Below are 22,779 nucleotides of genomic sequence, written 5' to 3'. Positions count from 1 at the left end.
TGAGTCCTTTAGCCTTAAATCATCATTGGTGGAGACCTTGAAAATGAAAATGATTTTCACCTGCATGGAAGTTGGGGCGAGCAAATGAAGGCAAATGAAAAGAACCACTGCTCTCAGCAGGGCAGCCCGGCCCAGCTGGATTTTCGGAGACCCCCTCGGATTGGGGCTGTTGTCCCCTGCCCCACCCCTGGTCACCAGGCAGCACAGTTGGGAAGTGTGGGGGCCAGACCCCCTCTGGTGGATTGTCACTGCCCCTTAGGAGGTCCACACCAGGTTGATCTTGATTCCTTCCCTGAGTCACTACTGCGGGGGCCCTGGCAACCTCCCTGTGGCATCACTGTTGCTACCCACGGTCGGGAAAGATCCATGAGTCACCGGAGCGCTCCTGGCCGATGATGGAGCATCCGGGAGCGCCCGGCGACAGGCCTGACAGGGAGGCATTATTCCTTCCGTGCAGTCCACAGACAGCACCTTAACATGATTAACTTGAGGAGAAGTTTGACACCGTCCTGAAAAGCTCCAAGGCTGAACATCACCATGGTTCTCTACACGGCTGTGCTTCTAGACGTTTTCCACGCTCTCTGTCCGGGTCCAGACACACAGGGCACCGCACCTTCAATGTGGAATTTGGCTTCTCCTCCCCCCCACATTATGTACATCGTGGGAGCTGCTGATCTTAGCTTCTCATCACTCCAGATGTCCTGAGGGCTGCGGCTGGGTTCCAGAAGCAGGGATGATAATGCAGGCGGCCAGATGCCCCAGACTGAAGGGGGATGTTCCAGGGGCAGCCCCCCCTCCGAGTGCCCAAAGGGATCCTTCTGTATAGAGCCCAGCCTGTGAGACTGATCGCAACTAGGCTTCTCTTCTCAATGAAATAATCTATTCTCTCTTTGTAACGAGTGAACAACCTAAAAAAAAAAGTAAAGAATCTTTATTTTCATATGGTACTTGTCTCTTTCTAAAAAAAAAAAAAAAAAGGTTTTGTTTATTTGAGAGAGAGACAGAGCGAGCGCATGAGCAGAGGAGGAGGGACAGAGGGAGAAGCAGACTCCCTGCTGAGCAGGGAGCCTGATGCAGGACTCGATCCCAGGACCCTGAGATCATTACCTGAGCCGAAGGCAGATGCTTAACTGACTGAGCCCCAATCTTCTAAAGATTATTAGAAGTGATCATTTATTGAATACTTCCCAGGTACAACTGTAGGTTTTCTGTCCTCGAATCACAATGGATTTTTCCCTCCTTCTTGGGGACGGGGGAAGAGGGACTCCAGTAATGACCTCGTCAGGACTCCTGTCCAGATGGGACCCCGTGCGACAGAGGCAGGTGTGTACAGACCCTCATTATCTGAGGATCTTGGCTCTAGAAAATGTAAAATTGTGATAAGACACAGTGAAAGCAAGGACACGAAAACCAGGAACGTATGTTTACTTTACCTTCACGGAGGCACAGTAAGGTGTGCTGGGCGGCAGCGTGCTGGTTTGTTAGTACAAACAAGGAACTGGTACACTGTCAGGGCACACAGGGCATAATTTTTGTCTGACTAAATTGTCTCAGAGTACCAACCCCTTTCCCTTTACCTGTGACCTTGACAGCCCTAGATCACAAAGAAGGTCATTTTGGCAAACATATCAGAGGCCATTTCTATTTCTGCCTGAGCCTCTCCTTGTCTTTGGCTGTTTATTTCTCCTGCTTCCATCGCCCCGTGTCGTCATTCTGGATGACCTTCTTTTCTTTCTTCGCTTGTTAACTGGCCCCGTGCTACCAGCTTCTTACCTGTCACCGAGGAGGGCTCTGAGCTGAGTTGTTCTCCTGTAATCATGATTCAGCGTTATATAAAAATAACACGGTGATCTATTTTTCTAATTTTATAGCCCCTTTTGTCAGTTTAGCCATGAATATTTTGGAGTGCTGATAACTTTCCCTGATTCGTGAACCATCATAACAGAGAGACGGTAAATACCACAGTCTTCCCCACAAAAGGAGTGAAAAAACAGAGGTAGTGGTTCAAGGTGATGGTTAAGTGAGTGACCCAGATGTCCTTGCCCCGGGTCTGGAGGAGAAGTGACTGCATTTGGGATCTTCTGGAGTCTTCCGAGCATGGTGCCATTCCTTATCTGTATGGACCTCAGAGTCGCCTGCAAGGTCAGAAGGTGACGAGCCCATTTTACAGATGAGCCTCAGAGAGCAATATCAATTCGCCCCACGACTTGTGCAGGTCAATGCCAGCACTGAGATTCCAAGTGGCTCTTAAATTTTAAGAGCATTGAGGGAGGGGCGCCTGGGTGGCTCAGTGGGATAAAGCCTCTGCCTTTGGCTCTGTTCATGATCCCAGGGTCCTGGGATAGAGCCCCATATCGGGCTCTCTGCTCAGCAGGGAGCCTGCTTCTCTCTCTCTCTCTCTCTCTGCCTGCCTCTCTGCCTACTTGTGATCTCTGTCTGTCAAATAAATAAATAAAATCTTAAGAAAAAAAAAAAAAGAGCATTGAGAGTATTGAGAGTCTGGAAGCTGAGGTGAGCAGAGCAAAGGGAGGGTTTCCCGGTGAGGGGCCTCGGGTGGAAATCAGCTGGGACGCATTGCATGATGAAAAATTCAAACAAATTAGCAGGTATGGAATACGTAAAAGGAATTTTGAACTTCGTATGTCAGATGACTGGGCTTTCAGTATTTCTTGGAAGACTCTGGGCCAGCGGCCGAACCACTGCCTTTATCTTTCTTTTCCCCAACTGCGTGAGCGCCATTGTCCCCAGCCCTTATCTCTCAGAACATAGGCCGGGCAAACTCTGGAAGTTAAATGGAAAATGCTCTTTTTTATCCTGCAGCAACCAGCCCGTCAGATAGCTTCTAGATAAGGCACCCAGGCCCTTTGCAGGGCTCCGTACACAGCAAATGGTTTTTGGCAATAAAAACCGACAGGGAAAAAAAAAAAATCTTTTGAATTGTTATTTTTCCCCGAGGCCTTAAAGGAAGAAGGAGAGTTTACTTAAAGGGGAGTACTTTTCCACAGACTCTAGTAGCTAGTAATTTGGGCCTGTAAAACTGTATTCCAATGACAACCTGCACCAAACGTCTTGAAAATCGCTTTTGACCCAAGGAACAGGCTCCAGGAAGCCACTGTTGATATCTTTAAATGAATCCAGCTGGATTTCTCTGATGTATTGATCCAGGGGATGTGGTAGGGAGTCTGGGGGACAATGCTTGAAGTCGATCCAATGCATTTTGAATAAAAGTTTATTTTATTGCCACTTTTATTAAAAGCCCTAAGATTTTTAAGACTGTAGCAGTGGGAACCCATGGCTGCCAGGGGGCAATGGGCTCTGCTGCCCCAGGTGCCTCCTTCTGTGGGTTGAGTGCAGACCCTCCCCAGGTCCCAGCTTCTCCTGTGCTCGTCCCTTCCAGGGACCTGGATTGGAAAAAAACCCAGGCAGAGCTCAAGTTTGTAATTATTTCCATGAACATCCCTTAAACATTCCTGGATTCTGGACCTTCCAGCAAAATCCTGGAGTTCCCTCCACTCTACTTGCCTTCAGAAGTCTGGGCTGGACCTCGTCTCCTCCCCAGCTGGCCTCATATTGGGCTGACCACCATCGGTCCTCTGCCCTCCCACGCTGCCAGGGCACCACCCCCTTCCCCAGCCCCTCCCGGTGTCCTGAGAAGGAGCCTGTGGCAGGCCAATACACTACTGCCCAGGCTTCCTGCAGGAGACTGAGGCCGGTGCCCAGGCCAGGTGGCCATGCTGAACCCTTCATTTATCAGCTTGGGACAGGGGCAGTGTGCCATACGGGCCTCTGGATGGCCAGGGCTTTTATTCTCAGTGGGCAGTGTCAGCCATGGGGAATGGAGGGGAATGTAAGGGCAAAACCTCATCTTTCTCAAAAATGCCATAAAAAAGAAAAAGAAAAAAAAAAACCAAACCACCCCAAAACAAACAACCCAACCCACTTTGGACAGACCACCGAGACGTGATGAATCTGAGGGCTCTGGTGCTTGTGAGCCAAAAACAAGTTGAGGAAAAACAGAGCTGTGAGGGAGGCAAGTCATTGACAAAGACAAAAATGGTCTTTTGTGCAGCCCAGAGGAAGCCAAGCGGGGAACCGGGGCCGATGAATTGCCCGGAGCAGGAGTGCCGCCCAGACCCATCTGTCCAAGTCCTACATTCTGGATTAATCCTCAGGGAAAGAATGAAACCCTGATGCCACTGGGGTCTGGAAGAACTTTTCCAGCCTGGATCCTCAGGGATTCTTGGAAGCAAATGATCTTGTGTTTCCTGATATCTGGGCTCTGGTTGGAAGGACCCCATTATGAAGAACTCACTGTCCCTCAGGGGGTCGATGGTCCCAGGGAAAATGGAGAACGCTGCCCTTCACAGAGGAAGTTGCAGTCCCCAAAGGCCAATCAAAACACCGCAGAGTATAAAAGGACACACTCAAGCCTTGACATGGTCACCCAGGTCATCAGAGTGTGGCCTGTGTCAGCTTCAGACTCGGTTGCTCTCAAGGAGACCTGTCATTGCTGCAGCTTCGTCTTTACAGAGAAAAAGTGTCAAAATAAGATCAATCCTTTCCCCTCAACCTTCCATTATTCAATGTGGTGGCTAGAAAGAAATTTTAAGTAGTGATGTTATCCACAGCTTCTTAGTCTAACCAGAAACCATTACTTTTTGCACAAACATCTCGTGAACCCCACCATGTACCAGGCATTGTGCTAGCTGTGGACACGATTGCTCTTTTCTTAGGGTTATATTGTCCTTTGAAGAAGACGGGCGTATAAGTAAGTCCAGGGCCTTGTGATAAATGCTTCTTAGATCTGTGCCCCATGCAAGCAGATACCTCTTTTTTTTTTTTTTTTTTTTTTTTTTTTTTTTTCAAATTCTTCAGCCCACGAAGTTGCTGCTATCTTCCTTGGGATTTATGCAAGTGTAGTGGGAGGCCTGGTGGATATTGGAATCATTTCTCAGTCTCCTGCCTGCAATGGTTGGGTTTATGGGTTGATGTTGGCTCCTCACCTGGGCATCTTTCATTTCAGCTCTGGTGACATTTTCCTTGTCTCAGTGGACCAGTTGGGAAGATGGGGATGGGCTTAATGAAACCACCCACCTCTCAGCTTACCTGGGCAGATGAGACAAAGCTAACTTGGTCAACCAATGAGGGCTGTTCATAATACCAAGGACTTCTGCCTCTCCAGACATGTTGCCCTTAGTAGCTCCCTGGTTGGCTTTAGATTTTCTCTCCATACCTCGAAAACAGTGTTGTCTCCCTCTAATCTGTAAAAGAAACTTCGTTGCTGAAGAGAAAGAGAAATTTCTTGGTTGCACTCATCTGCCTGGAATTTTCTGGTCATATTGGGTTGTAGTTCATTTTTCTTCTTTCTGCCATGTTGAAAGCAGCCCAAAGTGAAACCCAGCTGAGATATACCAGCCAACATCTCCACCCTTGGCCGCAAAAAAAAGGGCCTTTGCCAGGCACAGCCCCCTCCAGGGGATGGATCTTAGGCAAAACTGTGCTGCCACAAAGTATGTCCCGTCCTGATTCCTGGCCACCTCTGCACTGACATTTTTGTAGTTGTGCTGAATTAGACCTGGAGCTGTTCTGCCCCTTTTCTCTTCTCAGCTTACTGAAAGTGGCTATGGTATCATGATATAAAGAGGGCAAATCAGATCCGTCATGCTACAGAAAGCCTTCCAAAAATAGAGGCCAAAGCATGTCCCGGGAAGTACTGGCTCATTCTCTTAGCTCCCAAAGGAAGAACCTGGAGTCATCCCTTAGTGAATCATGAAAGACTCCAGCTAGTTAAGGTCACTGGTGAGGGCTTCAAATCTTGTAATCTCCACTGTGCCTCCTGATCCTGAGGGAAGAACATTTCTCGAGTGTCACACATGTGTCTTTTCCTAGCAACAATTTTGTCAGGGCTTCATTTGATTGTTTCCCTAACAAAAAGCCTAAAATGTGACTTCTGAAGACATGGTAAGATGATTGAGATTTCCCTGTGGAAATTGGAGAAGGCTGCCTTAATTGACACCAGCAGAACAATGGGCATTGGGGATTTGCAGCTCCAGCTACGAGCAAATGGAAAGTTGTCTCTGCTATAAGAATTTCATTTTTGGTGAATGGTTTAATTCAGACACAAAGTCAGAAGGTAGAATTCTAGGGAGATGTTTCCATCTTGGGTTCTAATTGATTTCTTTTTGCCTACCTCCAGCCACCTAGAAAGGATTAAGAATGAAAGTTTTTATATAAGGGAAATAACATGGTGAGTCTTTCTGATGCTGTTTCTCTGAGGGGAAGTTAAAAGTGCCGGGCAAGCATTTAAATACTACAGTACTTTATGAGGTAGAACATTTGTAAGCATTAATTATTACCAAGGCTAATTAGATATCATTGGGTCAACTATAAAGCAAGTATAGGGGCTATTCTATTCAGCAGGGAAACAAATCTTTGGTAAAACAAAGTGTGTGGAGATAAAAATTTGAAGGATGGATGGTGCCAAAGTCAATTAGAGCAGTTCTGCTTTGGTAGGTATTAAATACTGGGGTTCCGTCAAAGATTTCCATGTAATCCCTTGAAAAGTGGTTCAACCGAAAAATGTTTAGTAAAATAGTTTTCTATAGAGTGTTGCTTCTGTCCCCCCTTCTATCTTGTATCACCTAGTTTCTCTTCTCAAGTACATATACCCCTTTTAAAAATGCAGAATTAAATATACCCCCATCCACAATTACTGTAATACCCAGCCCTTTTAGCCAGTGTGCATGTCTGGGGAAGCTATGGTTGAGGTCAAACAGGGGGAGGGTGAAACAAATGCTTCTTGTAATTCGATAAGCAAGCATGTGGGCTCTGTGGACAGACCGTACTTGGCTAACAGAAGTCCAAGCTTGAAGGAAAGAAAGAAGCAGAATTTTCCCTTACAAAGAGATCACCATCACCTGACAGCTTTATTCATTGGTAAATTAGCAGGGTATGACTGTATGGAATCATGGACACCAAAGAGTTTTGACCTCCTCAAAATTGTAACCTTAGGTCTCATTTTTTCCCAGCCAGTTCTTTTTACGAATTGCCTTCAGCATCCATGCCACTAAAATCATCCTTCTAGGAAGCACAACACAGTTCTCCAATGATACACATTGGATTTGGGGGGACCCCCCAGAAATCACAGAGTCAAATCAGGTAGTTGAGGGGGTCATTAGCTGGGTAATGACATTTTAAGTAAAAATCCTATAAACACCAATTTCCTCCTGGGATTCATTAACTGGTTCTGGAGAACTTATATTAAAAAAAAAATTAATTCATTCTCTCAAATCCCTTATTGAACCACTACCCCAGGCAAGTAATTTCTCCTCTGTTACGACCTCTTACTATTCTCCAATTAAAAAAACTGCCTCTTAGCTAATGCTGTCCACTGCTTTAGAGTACCTTTTTCCGGCCAGTCCCTCAAATGAAAACCCAACTACTGCTTGAGGGCTCTCAAAGCTTTCTTTAAGCTGCCATATTCAAAATTCAGGCTTCAGAAATTCTGCTTGCATTCCGTAGTGTTTGGGAGGTTGACTGCGGTCCGCCTTTATTCTGAGCTATTTTTAGAGCAGATGCTTGGCTGCACGTTACTTACATTGGTGAAATTAGATGGCTACTCGCCAGTAGCCCCTTTCCCTTCTGAGATGCTGACAGCACCTTCATTCTGTTGCTCCTGGGAAGACCTAGGTGCTCAGGGCACGCACGTTGTATAATTGCCAAAAAACAATAACTATCTCAAGCATCTGCTTACATAATCCATTCCTTTTTTTTTTTTTTTTCAGACAGAGCCACAGATACAAGCTGAGTTTTTTTTTTTTTTAATCATCCTCCACCCTCTTAGTAATCATGTTGCCAGACTCCTGGGGCGTCGAGTAGGTTCTGCTAACCAAAACACAGAGCAAATTCTGGGAGACCAACAAGGACATCAGTTCAATACCATTCCCTTTGTTTCCATAGAACTGTGTTCATGTTGATGGTTTGCTTTCATTTTCTTGCTTGTAACACTTGCTTGTGAAACATAGCCTGCTTGAAACGTAGGGACCGCTACAGGATTTCCAAACCTGAGGGACAAAATAAGATGAGAATCATGGAAGTCCAACACACAGAGCGGCGAAATGGCTCGGGAACATTCTCTAGCTGACCGAGTGTTTTGAATATCAAACTGGGAATGTTACCCCAAGTTTCAACACTTTTCAGTGTATTATACACTCCATGCCATGATTAGTCATTTCAGAACAGCTTGAAAAATTGCACAAAGTTCAGTGGATGACCCAGGCATGTTAGAGTAATAATATAGCCTGAAAAAAAAACCTCCTCCGTGCCTCCCTGCTTTCATGTGAGAACCCTGTTGCACTTTATAAATTTGGCTTTGTTAATCTTCATGGTTTCATTGCCTGGTTGACACGTTTGCTAGTGTTTCAGATCTTTTCTTTTTCCTTCGGTAAGTGTGCAATAACAAGGCCTGCCTTGCAGAAAATGGATGCAGTCCTTGACTTTTGCCCATTCTAATATGATCATTAAGTAACCCTGGAGGAAAATGGAACACTTTGAACAAACGATGTGAAGCAGATGTAGCTTCAGAAGAAACATTTAAAAATGTGCATTGGATATGACGTCTTTTCACATTTCAGAAATTGCCGGCACAGTGGATTGTTTAAAATATATGAAATGAGATTTAGCAGCTGGGGAGCACTTGCTTATCTACATTGTGGTGTTAAATCCCAATAAATGTTTCGAACAATGCACTGATACGTAACATTACCGAGTAACACTTTCTATTAAACGAACACCGTTAGATCTCATGGCCCTGAGTTTTGTCCTATCAAAGGATTATGGGCTACATGTTAATCCGGGATAACATACAATTGCATAATTGTCAGAGCTGTATTTCAGAAGTTGTTAACTTGAGTATGCAACTTTATTTCATACACGATGGTGAGGTATGTCCTAAGCAGGGCCAGTCAGAGGGCCTCGGGGTGTGGATGAGAACCAGTGGCTCCAGTCAAATACATCCATGGAAGGGAAAGAATCAGAAGACGTAGTTGGTGTTTTGCAGTCCGAGCCACCTGTTTAACTGGATTGTCTGTTTCTTATCCTGTTGGGTTAGCTTGTTTTAAGTCCCGCCTAGCATGGTGTGTTGGATTTTCGTTCTCCCAGAGACCGTAACAGGGTCAGATCCTGTGAGCTGACTCACTTCCATTCCTATGTGGGCCCCCATGCATTGGCTAAAGTTGATCTTGCCAATCTTATTTTCCATGGCTCTTCCTTGACGATTATGAAAGTCTCCTCCCCTGGGGCCTATTACATAATGCGGGTGCCATACCCTAAAAATTGGTTAAGAAAATAAACACCACTGTAACTGCTGTTGACAGCAGATATGAAGCTCAATCCCAGAATCTGGCACGAGAGATAGGGCGTCTTTCTTCCTCTCATTCTGGGTTCATCTTTTTGCCCTGGGTTTGGTCTAAGGGCCAAGAGGAGGCGGATGCGTGTTAATGGGATGTAGGTGGACAGGTCCGCTATGGAGGCCATCTCTCCACGTGGGCCCTGCTGATTCCTTGCTATGGGGACTGGCTCTTGGTGACCAGTCAGTGTAGCTCTCCCTCTTTGACCTACATGCCCAGCTACAAGGCCACCCCATGCCCTGTGCTTCCTGTGTTGTTTTCATACTGCCGAGGAGTCATTTTGTGGCTTCAGGAGCATTTGGGAAATAGAAGATTTGTGGGGCTAAGTCCCTGTCTGCCTAGAAATTTCATGTTGTCATTTCTTTTCCTTTGGAGCCATTCTCAGGAAACAGATCATAGATGTCCCTCATTCTTGGATCTCACAAACTTAACTAGAGATTGACTCCTTCCTAGGATTGGTTTGGGGGATGGAGCAGCGGGCAGTCTGGGTCTTTATTCTGAGTCCTTCAGATGTTTACCTTCTTATCTGACTCTTTTGGCCTCCAGAAAATCCTTTTTCATTCTTCCATTCTTGGGGGTATCGTGTTATTACTCATGAGTTGTCCTTCTTCCTCTCTCCACACCATGAGCATTCTTCCTTCCTCACATTGTCTAAGATTTTGAAGGGAAAGGCAAATTGAGGGCAAGAGAAGGATATTCTGAACAAAGTCTTTGCTAAATATTTCAAAACTTTAAGCTGTCACACATTTATAGATCACTGGTGGGCCAAGCACTATGCTGTGTGCAAATACTTTATCCCATTTTCACCACTTATAAAGCAGGCATTGTTAGCTATAAAAATAGGCTTATAGGCATCTGCACGTGTATATGTGTGTGTGTGTGTGTGTGTGTGTGTGTGTGTGTATGTGTGTGTATTCGGAAATCTAAGCTCAGAGAGGTTAAGTAACTAGTCCACAAACTAGTAATGGGGAAGAATAAGATAAGAACAAGGCTTTTCTGATTCTAGAGCACAGACTTTATCCCCTAAAATAGTGGACCCTAGAGATCCCTAGAGATTCTGATGTGACTTCTCAGAAAGCAGACTGAACATCTGGATTTTTTTTTTTTTTTTTTAAGGTTCCCAAGTGATTCTGTTCCACTGGACTGGGAACCAGGGCAGTAAACCACATGCCCCACAGATACAAGCGCTGTTTCAGATCTGTCACACCCTGCTTGAGGCTGTCTATCCGAGATGGATCTTTGGCTTTTATTCCTTTTTGTCCCTGAAAGGTAAACAGGCATCTGGAAAGAAACTATCGGCAGAGTGAAGCACATATGTCATTGGGATTTTGAGCCACAGTATATATTCTTTTTTTTTTTTTTAAAGATTTTATTTATTTATTTGAGAGAGATTTATTGAGAGAGATCACAAGCAGGCAGAGAGAGAGGAGGAAGCAGGCTCCCTGCTGAGCAGAGAGCCTGATGCGGGGCTCGATCCCAGGACTCCGAGTTCATGACCTGAGCCGAAGGCAGCGGCTTAACCCGCTGAGCCACCCAGGCGCCCCCACAGTATATATCCTTAACTTTGTATCTTTTTGTGTGCCAAAATGATTCCTAGCTGCTCATTGGGCAAGAGGAACCTTGGTCATCTTGGAGCACAATGGGAAAGGGAAACTTAAAATGTTTTGACTTTGACTTAAACTCTTCAAACAGAGAGAGGACCAAGGCACAGTGCTCTGTGATGCGGCCTGGAAAATTTGTTTGAAAAAAATCTTTCTCTAGAACATTTTCTGAGAGGGCGGGGGGAGTGGGAGGGCTATTTTTACCATTTCCAATGGAACTCATAAATGATCTTCTTCCAAGAGGGCTAATTTCATAGGAGGCTGGAGAAGTCAATAAAGGCCTTAAATAAGTTGAACTTCTTTAGTTTTCACTGAAAGGCCATAGTCAATTGTAGCCCTTGTTAAAAGTTAAGCCGGGAAATGTCTCTGAGGAGAAATTCAAGCTCTCCTTCCAGTTTGGACTGGTCATGAATGGTGATTATCTGACTGTAATTCAAATCATATGTGCCGCCCTTGTTTTTGCCCTCCTCGAGATTATTTTTCCCCTTTTAAATCGAGCAAAATAGTCCTTGGCTTAAGGCAGACCTGTTCACATAAAGACATGAAATGAGGTGGTGTTCCAAGACCTCAAAGTGCAAACCAGATTTATAAATCTCCGTGACGACGTGGCCCTGTACGACCACATCCATGATGAGCTTGATAATTTTCAGTTCAACCTTCCCCCTGGTGACTCATGAATGAATACATTTCAGAACATGAAACCAACCTCATCAGAAAAATACGAACGTGGACAAAACCGAGTCATGGGCTTTATTTGTACGCTTGCAGCAAAGACTCACTATCTGTACAGATGCCTAATCATGCACATGTCTCCAAACTGTTGAACAAAGAGGGGACAGCAACATGTCTGTAGGAATCCTTCTTAGCATCCTGATGTCGCATGTCCCTGTGGACAGTGTGTGGAGATACTTGGTTTTACTGACATGAAGGTTTTCCACATGTTTGGCCTCTTTTTAAACAGAGGTTTAGACCACATGAGGCTGGAGGGGTTGGTAGGGAGAGCTTGTCATTTACAGCCACCGCAGGGGGAGGGGTGTAGGTTCTGTGCTGGCCCTTCCTGGAGTGATCTTGAAACGCTACAAACAATTTGAGCCTTAGTTTCCTTCTATAAAAGGGAAACAGACAAGGAATGGGTGGGTGGCTCATTCAGGTAAGCGTCAGACTCTTGGTTTCAGCTCAGCTCATGGTCTCAAGGTCTGGGGATCAAGCCCTGTGTTGGGCTCCACGCCCAGCTTGCTGTCCGCCTCTCCCTTGGCTCTTCCCCCTGCTCCAAATAGATCAATAAATCAATTAAGAAAATAAACAAAATGGAAGACAATAATTCTTACCTCACAGGGTCGTTGCAAGTTTCCAGTAGCATTATGGGAAGAATTTGTAGAGCATCAGAGAAACACTAGCTATTGTGGTTTTCATGGTCATTAGGAAGATGTTGAGGACTGCAAAGGAGGTAAAACGTGCCTTGAAAAGGAACGAGAGAAATACCCACAGCCCAGTCCTGCTCCACGCAGGCACACGACCTCCGCGGATGCTTTCACATGCTCCTTGTCATGGGCCGTGGAGGTTTGGGTTTTTTAAATTTTTTTATGGTTTTCAAACTTATCCTCACTGTTATGCGACCAGATTTCTTTAAAGGGTCCTTAGTGTTCTAAAAATTTTAAGACCCTGTTCTTAAAATGTGTTTTATTTGTGATGCCATAGGTCATTATTTCTTTCCCCTGGCTTGTTCATGAAGTATCAGCCAGAGCTGGTCTCTAGCCATGTCCTGTACCTTTTGGTAACTCCATCAGCCCAGGGACCTACACCATTCCTCCCCGCAGGCCCACCCTGTGTGTTCTGTGCATACATGTGCAATATGTGCACTCGGGTGTACATCCTTGTACCCTTGCTCATTGTCCTCCCAGGTTTCTATGGTCAAATCGATAGAGCAAGCATTAGGCAGATCTCTTGGATATGGCCCTGTACTGCTGCATTTTGTAATAAAATATGGTAACGCACAAGATTATTGTTTAAATTCACCTATATGGCAAAACATTCTTCTGACAGTCTGTCTCGAGCAGCATGGGACAGTTGTCACTGAGACAATGAAAACTCCATCTGCCTTTCATACCTTGGGGTTCAGACATGGTCCTCCTGAGCCATAGGAAGAAAAGAAACCAGCAGAATGACAGCAGCAAACTAAAGCATCATCAGCGTACAATTCAGGAATGTTAGAGCTACTGACTCCAATCTTCTAGGTTTACAGGTCATGGTCATGGCTTTTGGAACTAAGAGGGAGAGAAGGAATCAGGGATGGGAAGGTAAAGGGAGACAAAGGAATAGCCTTTACAGGGGCAGCCTTGGAAGGCATCTATCCATTCCATGGATGGATCACGCATACTGTGGGAAGGTCTGCCCTCCTTACCTCTTAGAGAGAAGAGTTCCACCATCTAGAGTCAGGCTGAGGCTGCGGCTGCTATGGAAAGTGCCAGGGCTCCCAGTAAGCTGTGTGGCCCGGGGGTGGGGGGTGCGGTGGTGGAAATGAGAAACACCCCCCGCTGCTCATAAGCCCAAGCCCTCCCCATCTGAGTAGGTTCAGGAAAGATTTTAAGCTCAAAGCTTTCCCTGTGTTGAGCAGCTGAGTGTCTCCTCTCCTTTGGGATCATGATGGAACCAGGAAGTAAGAGTCAACAACAGTCAGGTGGAAGAGAATGCTTCCAGCATTCTGGAAGCTTCCACCGTTGTGTTCCCAGTGTTGGCAATGCCAGTCCATGGTGGAGTGTTAAGCGAAGACCTTCTCGAGCAGTTCTGAGGATATAAAGAGGTCCATGGGTTAAAACAGCTGCTTTTACAGAAAACTCTTTGGGGAGTTTCAGGTCACTAGGGCACCCTATAAGACATCAGATTCCTTTTCCAGTGTGTTAAGACATGTGCCCAGGTGTGTCCTCAATTCTTTAACTTCCCTTTAGAGGAATGCCTGTGTGTAATCTCTAGGATTTTCCAAAATGTATCCCCCTGCCCTTTGGATAAGCAGAGACTTGGGCACTCAGCAGAACAAATTCAGTCCTTAATTCCTCCGCTGCATAGTCAGCAATGGCCACGCACAACCTTGGGGCCATTGGTGAGGCTTCTCGCAAAATCTAATTTAGCACAACGGATGCATTCCAAAGATAGAGCGAACACGCTTGGCTCGTGTTTGTTTTTACAAAGTGAGCCCTGATTTTGTTAAAAAGTGACAACAGAGGCGGCTGCAACTGCAAGGAACATTTTTGTGCCTTGTTCCAACAAAAATTTTCCAACAGATTTTAATGTAATTCCACCACCTCCCACCCCCGTCCCCTGCAATGAGAAAAATCTGCTTCCACCATAAGAAGTCAAGTTTCAGCAAAGAATAATGATCTCTCTGCAACTCAATTATGAGTAATTGAGAAGTGGTTGTAGAAGAAGTGGTGGCAAATACTCAGCTTACCACAGCAAGGCAGATGCCAGGCTGGGAGGGTGAGTGTGGGCTGCACCTTCTCTTAAGAAGTCTTCTTTTGCCCCATCTCTGCATGTGTGTGTCAGCCCAGCCTTCTGGCGTGGCCCCTCGAGCAGGTGCAAGGGCACTGGCCATCTGTGGGGAAGAAAAGCTTTTGGCCCCTTAGTATAAATGGGTGGAAAAGTGTGACATGTAATCACCATTTCCAACTGGGCTTTTTGCATCCATGCTCGGGCAAACACATGTCTTCTCAATCGAAATATTGTGACCATGGGGGGATAAATGGAGGGGGTGTTCTACTGGTGTCTTCCAAGCTTGAACTGAGACCAAATGATGCCTAAAGTTGGAGAAATAAGGGTCCATTTTCTCTTGTTTTGTGTTAAAGAGTCCTTGGGGCAGAGTTCTGAAAGTTATTACACTAATTACAGTCAATGCTGGGTCCCACCGTAAGCATTGATTTGCCTCATACTATTTACTCCTTTTAATGTTATTATCCAGATTGAGTCTCAGACCCAAGTTCATGCAGCTATTAAATTGAGTCAGGATTCAAATCTGGGCCTCCAGTAAAAGCATTTTGCTGAGTCTGGGTGTTCACCAAACAGGTTCTAAGCATCCTCCAGACCCTTGGTGACACTTTGACATGTCTGCCAATCTTGAATCATTCTGTTTCATCAGGAGGATTGTTAAAGGCATAACCTGGAAGTCCATCTATCAGTAGGACACACATCTGGACAAAGTAAACTTCTGAGCCTTTTTCTTTTCATTTGGCTTTTTACATGAGCCCAGATTTTCATGGCTTCCATTGACAAGGTCAGTGCTTTGCCAAATCAGCCCAGTAGAACCAAGGCAGGTTTATACTAAACCAGGGTTGGGTTGGTTACCATAGCCCTTTCCAGTAGAAGCAACAGCCTGGAAAGTATGCTCCTTTGTGCCATATTTTTTTCCCCATTTCCAACATTTGAATCATTTATTAAAGAAAGGAGTTGTTCTTTCTCCTTACTTTGCTTAGGACGGTATGTTCTTTAAAAATAGAAAACAGTACAAAGGCCAAATATTGAGAACCAAGCCATATCACCCACAGAATACCCTGGAGACCCTCTCTTTCACACAGGTACCAAACATCACAATCGTCTTGTATCTGCACATAGTGCATGGGAAGGAAATCCTTCCCCTGAATAAACAGAAACACAGTGCCTTTGATTAATGGGCGATATGGAATTTGGTGTATCATTAATTATGTAAACCCACAGTTAATGAATACATATGGTACAAATTCAAAAGGACACCCACTGAACAGAGTCCCTTTCACATCATCCAAAAGTCTACTCAATTCCTTTCATTGGAGGCACACCAATGGGACCAATACTTGTTTGCTTGTTTGTTTCCTCTTTCTCTCTTCTTCTTTTCTTCTTCTTTTTCTTTTCTTTTCTTTTCTTTTTTCTTCCTTTCTTCCTTCTCTCTCTTCCTCCCTTTCCTCCCCTCCTACTCCTTTCCTCCCATTCCTTCCTTCCTGTCTTTCTTTTCTCAAGTACTCTTGAACCCAGTCTTCTTTTTTAGTTATACTAAAATCGTTGGGATTAAAATCATCATACACTTCCCCCAACCAAGGATAACATTGGCTGTTGGGGTGCTGACATTGTATGCTTACCTCCAGCAGAGGCACTTCACTTCTACTGACATTTATTAAGTCCGTGCTCTATTTCAGAGTCTGTGTCGAAACAGCCAACTCAAGCTGCCAATCAAGTCAAACAGCTGTCAGTGAGTTTTAGAAAACTGATAGTCAAAGTTTCCAACTGGAAACCAGACAAGTTAATTAGGAAAACAGATAAATAACAATTACCCTGGAAAAGAAGAGCAATGAGAGGGCTAAACCCCACCAGGCATCAAAACACGGGAGAAAACCTTTATAAGTGAAACAGGTTGGTACTGAAACACAAATAGGTAGACCAATAGAGCAGAGTAGGAAATCCAGAAAGATATCTATTTACATGTAGAAAGAGGATATGAAAAAGGTGGCATTTCACCTCGTGGAGGAATGGAACTTTCTACAAGTACTGTTGAGGTAAGTAGATAGCCATTAGATAAACAAAATTGGATCCATTTCTCACACCATATTCCAGGGTCAATTCCAAGAAGGTACATGATAAGAATGTAAAAACTGAAACTATAAAAAATGTTAGAAAAAATATTGGCAAATTATTACTTAACTTTGGAGAGAGTGAAACTTTTTGAACTGTTAGTCAAATCCAGATACAATAAGGGAAAGAACTGATAAACTTCTTTGTATTGAAATTAAAAAAAAAATCAAAGAACAAAAATAAAAGACTCCAAGTAAGATAAAAAGACAAATGACAAACTAGGGAAAGTATTTGCAGCGTCTATCAAGGACTAATGGTTAGCAGCCTTAATGTATAAAAGGAGAGGGCGCCTTGGTGGCTTAGTGGGTTAAGTCTCTGCCTTCGCTCAGGTCCTTATCCCAGGGTCCTGGGATCGAGGCCCACATTGGGCTCTCTGCTCAGGAGGGAGCCTGTTTCCCCTCCGTACCCCCGCCTGCCTGCCTCTCTGTCTACTTGTGGTCTCTGTCTGTCAAGTAAATAAATAAAATCTTTAAAAAAATCAGAGGAGAAAAACTCCAACAATTTTATAGAAATAGGCTAGAAATATAAGCAGACAATTGACAGAAAAGAATAGGGGCACCTGGGTGGCTCAGTCAGTTCAGTGTCTTCTTTCAGCTCTGGTCACAATCCCAGAGTCCTGGAATTGAGCCCAACATCTGCTCTGACTCCCTGCTCAGTGGGGAGCCTGCTTCTCCCTCTCCTTCTTTCTCTTGCTACCTCTATCGCTATTTCTGTTTCTCTCTCTCAGATGAATAAATGAAATCTTAAAAACAAAGTACAGGAACACTTGGGTGGCTGCCTTCAGCCAGGTTGGTTAAGTGGCTGCCTTCAGCTCAGGTCATGATTCTAGGGTCCTGGGATCGAGCCCCGCATCAGGTTCCCTGCTTAGCAGAGAGCCCGTTTCTCTCTCTCCCTCTATCTGTTGCTCTGCTTACTTGTGTTCTCTCTATCTCTCTGTCAAATAAATAAATAAAATCTTTTAAAAAACAAACAAAAAAGCAAGCAAACAAAAGTACAAATCTCTCTTAATGGTATGAAAAAAATGCTCAAGATTATTTAAAATAAAATAAATGTAAAACAAAAACTACATCAAGATATATCTCATCTATTAGGTGCCAAAATCCAAAAGGTTTACAATATGCCCTACTGGCAAAGCTCTAGGGACAAAGTCACTGTCATACGGTGCTGGTAGGAACATGAAATAGTACAATCACTGTGAGGAGGCTTTGACATTCAGCTAAACTACCCACAGCTTTACCCTATGACTCAGCAATTCTACTTCTAAGACTCTCCAAAATACCCTGATAAAAATATGAATAATAGGATATTTGCTGAAGCACTATTTACAAGAGCATTTCCATCAAAGTGAACTCATTGAATGAACTGTGGGTCATCCACATAATTAAGTACTTCATGGCCATATGAAGGAACAAGCATCTTTACGTATCATCTTCTTATATAGAACTCAGGAGTGATTTCTAAGGTTGAATGGACAAAGGTAGAGAAAAGAGTAATGTTCTGTCATTTATCAATAAAGGGAGTATATATATATTTATATATATATTTATATATTCAGGGTTTTCTTTCCAGTTGGAAGCTAGATAATTTTATTAGGAAAAACAGATAAATAACAGTTGCCAAGAAAATTCTGAAGAGCAATGAGGGGGATAAGCCCAACCAGACAAAACATGGTAGAAAATCTGTTTTAATTATAGAGGTTTTACACACACACACACACACACACAAGTGCGCACATGTGCGTGTGTGAGCATGCCTAGGAGTGCACGCGCACACACACAAAGTATCTTTAATTTCCTTGCATTAAAAAAACAATCTAAGGGGCGCCTGGGTGGCTCAGTGGGTTAAACCTCTGCCTTCGACTCAGGTCATGATCTCAGGATCCTGGGATCGAGTCCCGCATCGGGCTCCCTCCTCCACAGGGAGCCTGCTTCCCCCTCTCCCTCTGCTGCTCCCCCCACTTGTGCTCTCTCTCCTTCTCTCACTCTCTGTCAAATAAATAAATTCTTAAAAAAAAAAAAAAGCAATCTAAGAATAAGCCATTCATTTAAAAAAAGACTTCTTTTGGGAGGAGGGAACTCAGCTTGGGGTGACAGAGATGGAAACTAGCCTCCTTAAATATATTTTGTTTTGTTGATTTGATTTTGGAAACATGCAAATGTTTCACATCATTATGAAACTGATTTTTAAGACAAAATTTCAAAAAGTAATCTCTAAAAGCTGAGAACAAAATGAAACAAAATAAAACTGTGTATTGTGCTTGTAGCATAAACAGGGATAGATTCCTCCAAGTGACTTTTAAATATGGTAATCTGTGTGTCCCTAATGAGTACACTCTAGGAACAAAGAGAACTGCAAAAAGAAATCTTAAATTGTTTTCAGTAATCATATGGTTGGTGCTTGTGCTTATATTATTATTCTGATACTGTCATAGGCGTGGTCTGGGATAAAGCAAGTGAATAATCATGTTAGTGTCACTGACAAATGGGATTTGGGACAAGAGGAGAGATACAATTGTAAGACTGAGAAATTTTAGTAAGTACTGTCCACTCAAAAGACCTAGAACCAAAAAACAAAACAAAAAGACCCCCCTCCCAAAAAAACCCATAAAAGACCTAGAGCTCGTGACCAAAAGAACAGCAATGAGCACACCTAGATTCAGATTTTGGTTTTGCTAAACAGTTCTACCTGCCAAAGCTTCTTGGCAAGATAGTTGATTTCAGGTTTGGGAGGAAATAAACAAGGTGAGCCTGGGACAACTTGTCATAATTGAAAGCAAGGAAGCTATCAAAGACTAGAAGGGACACGTCAAAAGAACTCAGGAACCAACTTGCAAAAGCTCCCAGAGGGCAAATATTTTCACGTCAATAAAAGTAATAACTAAATGGATTGAGACCCATCAAATATGTTTGAATCCATGAGTTCAAGATGTTGTTGGAAAAATCACTGGTGATCTTTGGAGAACACAAGGAAATCACTCATTATTTGGAAAACTGGTAAATAAAGAAAAAAAATGTATCCTATGTTTTTGTTTTTGTTTTGTTGTGTTTTACATGAACTGTACCTGAGGAAACAAAAGTTGGTAAGAGGAAGTCACCCTTCATGAAAGTGTTACAGCTAACGGAGAGGGATGACAGAAGGCACAAAGCCAGTAAGGATAAAGCCTCAGCTTCTGATACTCCTCTTTGGGGACCCAAGTTGGAGAAGGGAGGGTCTTTGCAAACCCTGATGACTTAATGGCTCTGGGCAGTGGCCCTCACAAAAAGAGAAACAACCCAACGGATGAAAGAATACACCACCTACCCATGAAGCGGTTGGTCTTGCCAAAAGACAGAACTTGAATCCGATGGAGGCTCTAGCTCCAACTACAATGCCAGAAGCACAGGGGCCAGAGAAACATGTGAATTCCAAGAGGGTATAATTGTCAAAGTGCAGAGAATAGGGGACTCTACAGGACCAATGTCCCAGTTTCTTCAACACAAAATGTCAAGGAGATAAAACATAAGGGAGAACCAACAGATTTTTTAAAACTTTGGGAATGATAACCAATCACATTGTTTGGACCTAATTTGAATACTTCTTCAAATGATTTTAAAATGCCCAAGATAATCAAGAAAATATGGACACTGAAATATTGACGATGGAAGTTGATGATAAGAAATTATTACTGTTGGGGCTCCTAGGTGGCTCAGTGGGTTAAGCCTCTGCCTTCAGCTTCGGTCATGATCCCAGGGTCCTGGGATCGAGCCCCACATTGGGCTCTCTGCTCAGAGGGGAGCCTGCTTCCCCTTCTCTCTCTGGCTGCCTCTCTGCCTACTTGTGATCTCTCTCTGTCAAATAAATAAATAAAATACTTTTTAAAAAAGAAATTGTTACTGTTAATTCTTTTTAGATGTGGTATTATTACTGAGATATTTTAAAGTGTCCTATTGTTTTATATATACATTATTGGGATATTTACAGATGAATCGATATGATATCTGATATTGTTTCAAAATAAATTGTGGTTTGAGGAGAGAGATATATGGGACACAGATAAAATAAGATTGACTATAAATCAGTAATTTTTGAAGCTGGCAATGGTACCTTCAATTCATTAAACTAGTTTCTTGGGTGCTTGGGAAGCTTAGTTGATTAAGCAACTGTCTTTGGCTCAGGTCATGATCCTGGAGTCCTAAGATCAAGTCCCAGACTGGCCTCCCGGTGGGGACTCTGTTTCTCCCTCTGACCCTACCCCCTCTCATGCTCTCTCTCATTCTCACTCTCTCACATAAATAAATAAAATCTTTAAAAATATTAAAAAAAAACAACAGTGTGCTCTGAAGGGGCATGTGCACTCCAATGTTTACAGCAGCAATGTCCACATTAGCCAAACTATGGAAAGAGCCTAGATGTCTATCAACAGATGAATGGATAAAGAAGATGTGATATATATATATATATATATATATATATATACATATATACATATATATGTATACACACATATATATATACACATATATATATACACAATTGAATATTATGCAGCCATCAAAAAACCAAAATCTTCCCATTTGCAATGACATGGATGGAACTAGAGGGTATTCTGCTAAGCAAAACAAGTCAATTAGAGAAAGACAATTAGCTCATGATCTCACTGAAATGAGGAATTCAGGAAACAAGACAAAGGATCATAGGGGAAGGGAGGGAAAAATGAAACAAGACAAAGCCAGAGAGGGAGACAAAGTATAACAGACTCTTAATCTCAGGAAACAAACTGGGGGTTGCTGGAGTGGAGGGGGAGGGATGGGGTAACTGGGGGTTGGACACTGGGCAGGGGATGTGCTATGGTGAGTGCTGTGAATTATGTATGACTGATGAATCACAGACCTGTACCCTTGGGTAAATAATACATGATGAGTTAAGTAAAAACAGAAAAATTTAAAAATTAAAATTATAAAATTAAAAAAATTAACTCATCTCTCTACTTTTATAGACATGTGAAACTTCTGTAATAAAAACTCGAATAAAAATAGAGGATAAGGAAAGACATAAAATGCCCTTTCTCTCATTTCAGAATACCTTTACGTAGATTTAATTCATAGTCCACACACACAAAATGAATCTGGACTTTCTAATTCCCCAAACAGACAGTTAACTTTAAATTTTTAGCGATCTTTATTTCAGTTCACTTCAAGTTTATTGCCATCGCAATAATTAAAACAAAAGAAAAAAAAAAAACCCAAGCCAAATAAGACACGAGGTATCTGGGCATTGATTTCAGCACATTCTTAAATTTTCCTTTTCACAAAAGACTTGGAAATGTCAGTGCTAAAAAGAGACAGCTAACCAACCGTCGCAAAATGATCTAAGATAATTAGAACGCTTCCTCCTTCTCTCTCTTTTCCCATCTGTTTCTTTTTTGAAGTACTATTTTCTTAATTTACAAATTGCCATTGATAAGATTATAATAGTTGTCAGGAGCAGAGTTTTGAGGGATGCATAGAATAATAATTGGCTTCCTTGTCCCTTGTGTTGCACTCGTTTTAAAATTGAGGTTTACACCAAGATTCTATTGTCCTATAAATAGAAGCACATTATTCCCAGCAAACTGCCCTGAACTTCGACTTCTGTAAGGTGGTTGTTTTGAAGTTAGAACAGTCAGGGTCTTGCCTGGCTTGGAAAAGCAAACTGCAAATGGCAGCTGGATTGACGGGGTGTCCCAGGTGGGGAAGAGACACACGGCCACCCCGCCTGTGACATCCACTGCTGTCCTTGTTGGGAAGGGCTCTCAGGTGGACCATGGGCCCCTCCCATTTGAGTGAGAGCACTGATGAATTTTATAAGTAATAATAATCCTAATTTCTCTCAGGAAGGTGTTATGATGACCAAAGAATGAAGAGGCAACATTTAGATTCGTTTGCACGGCCTGTCTTCAGCAGGACTCCTCAGAACTTTGCGGTGCCTTTTTACCAATGATCTGATGACCTGTTTTGCATTGTAAGTGAGATAGTTTTGGAAACAAAGTGAACCACTGGGGCAGAGACCAGCGATGGAGGCTTGTTTAGTGTTGTGGCCTTTCTCTGTTCATTTGACAAACAAAGATTTATCAAGCATGAACCATTTTCATTGCACCAGGTGCTGTGGGAGACGTCTCAGGAAAAGTCTGGGATCTCAACATGATTGAGCATTTAGGGGCG

The sequence above is a fragment of the Mustela erminea genome, chromosome 14 (assembly GCF_009829155.1).
Source record: "Mustela erminea isolate mMusErm1 chromosome 14, mMusErm1.Pri, whole genome shotgun sequence".
Lineage (NCBI taxonomy): Eukaryota > Metazoa > Chordata > Mammalia > Carnivora > Mustelidae > Mustela > Mustela erminea.
Note: the sequence above shows the minus strand (reverse complement) of the source record.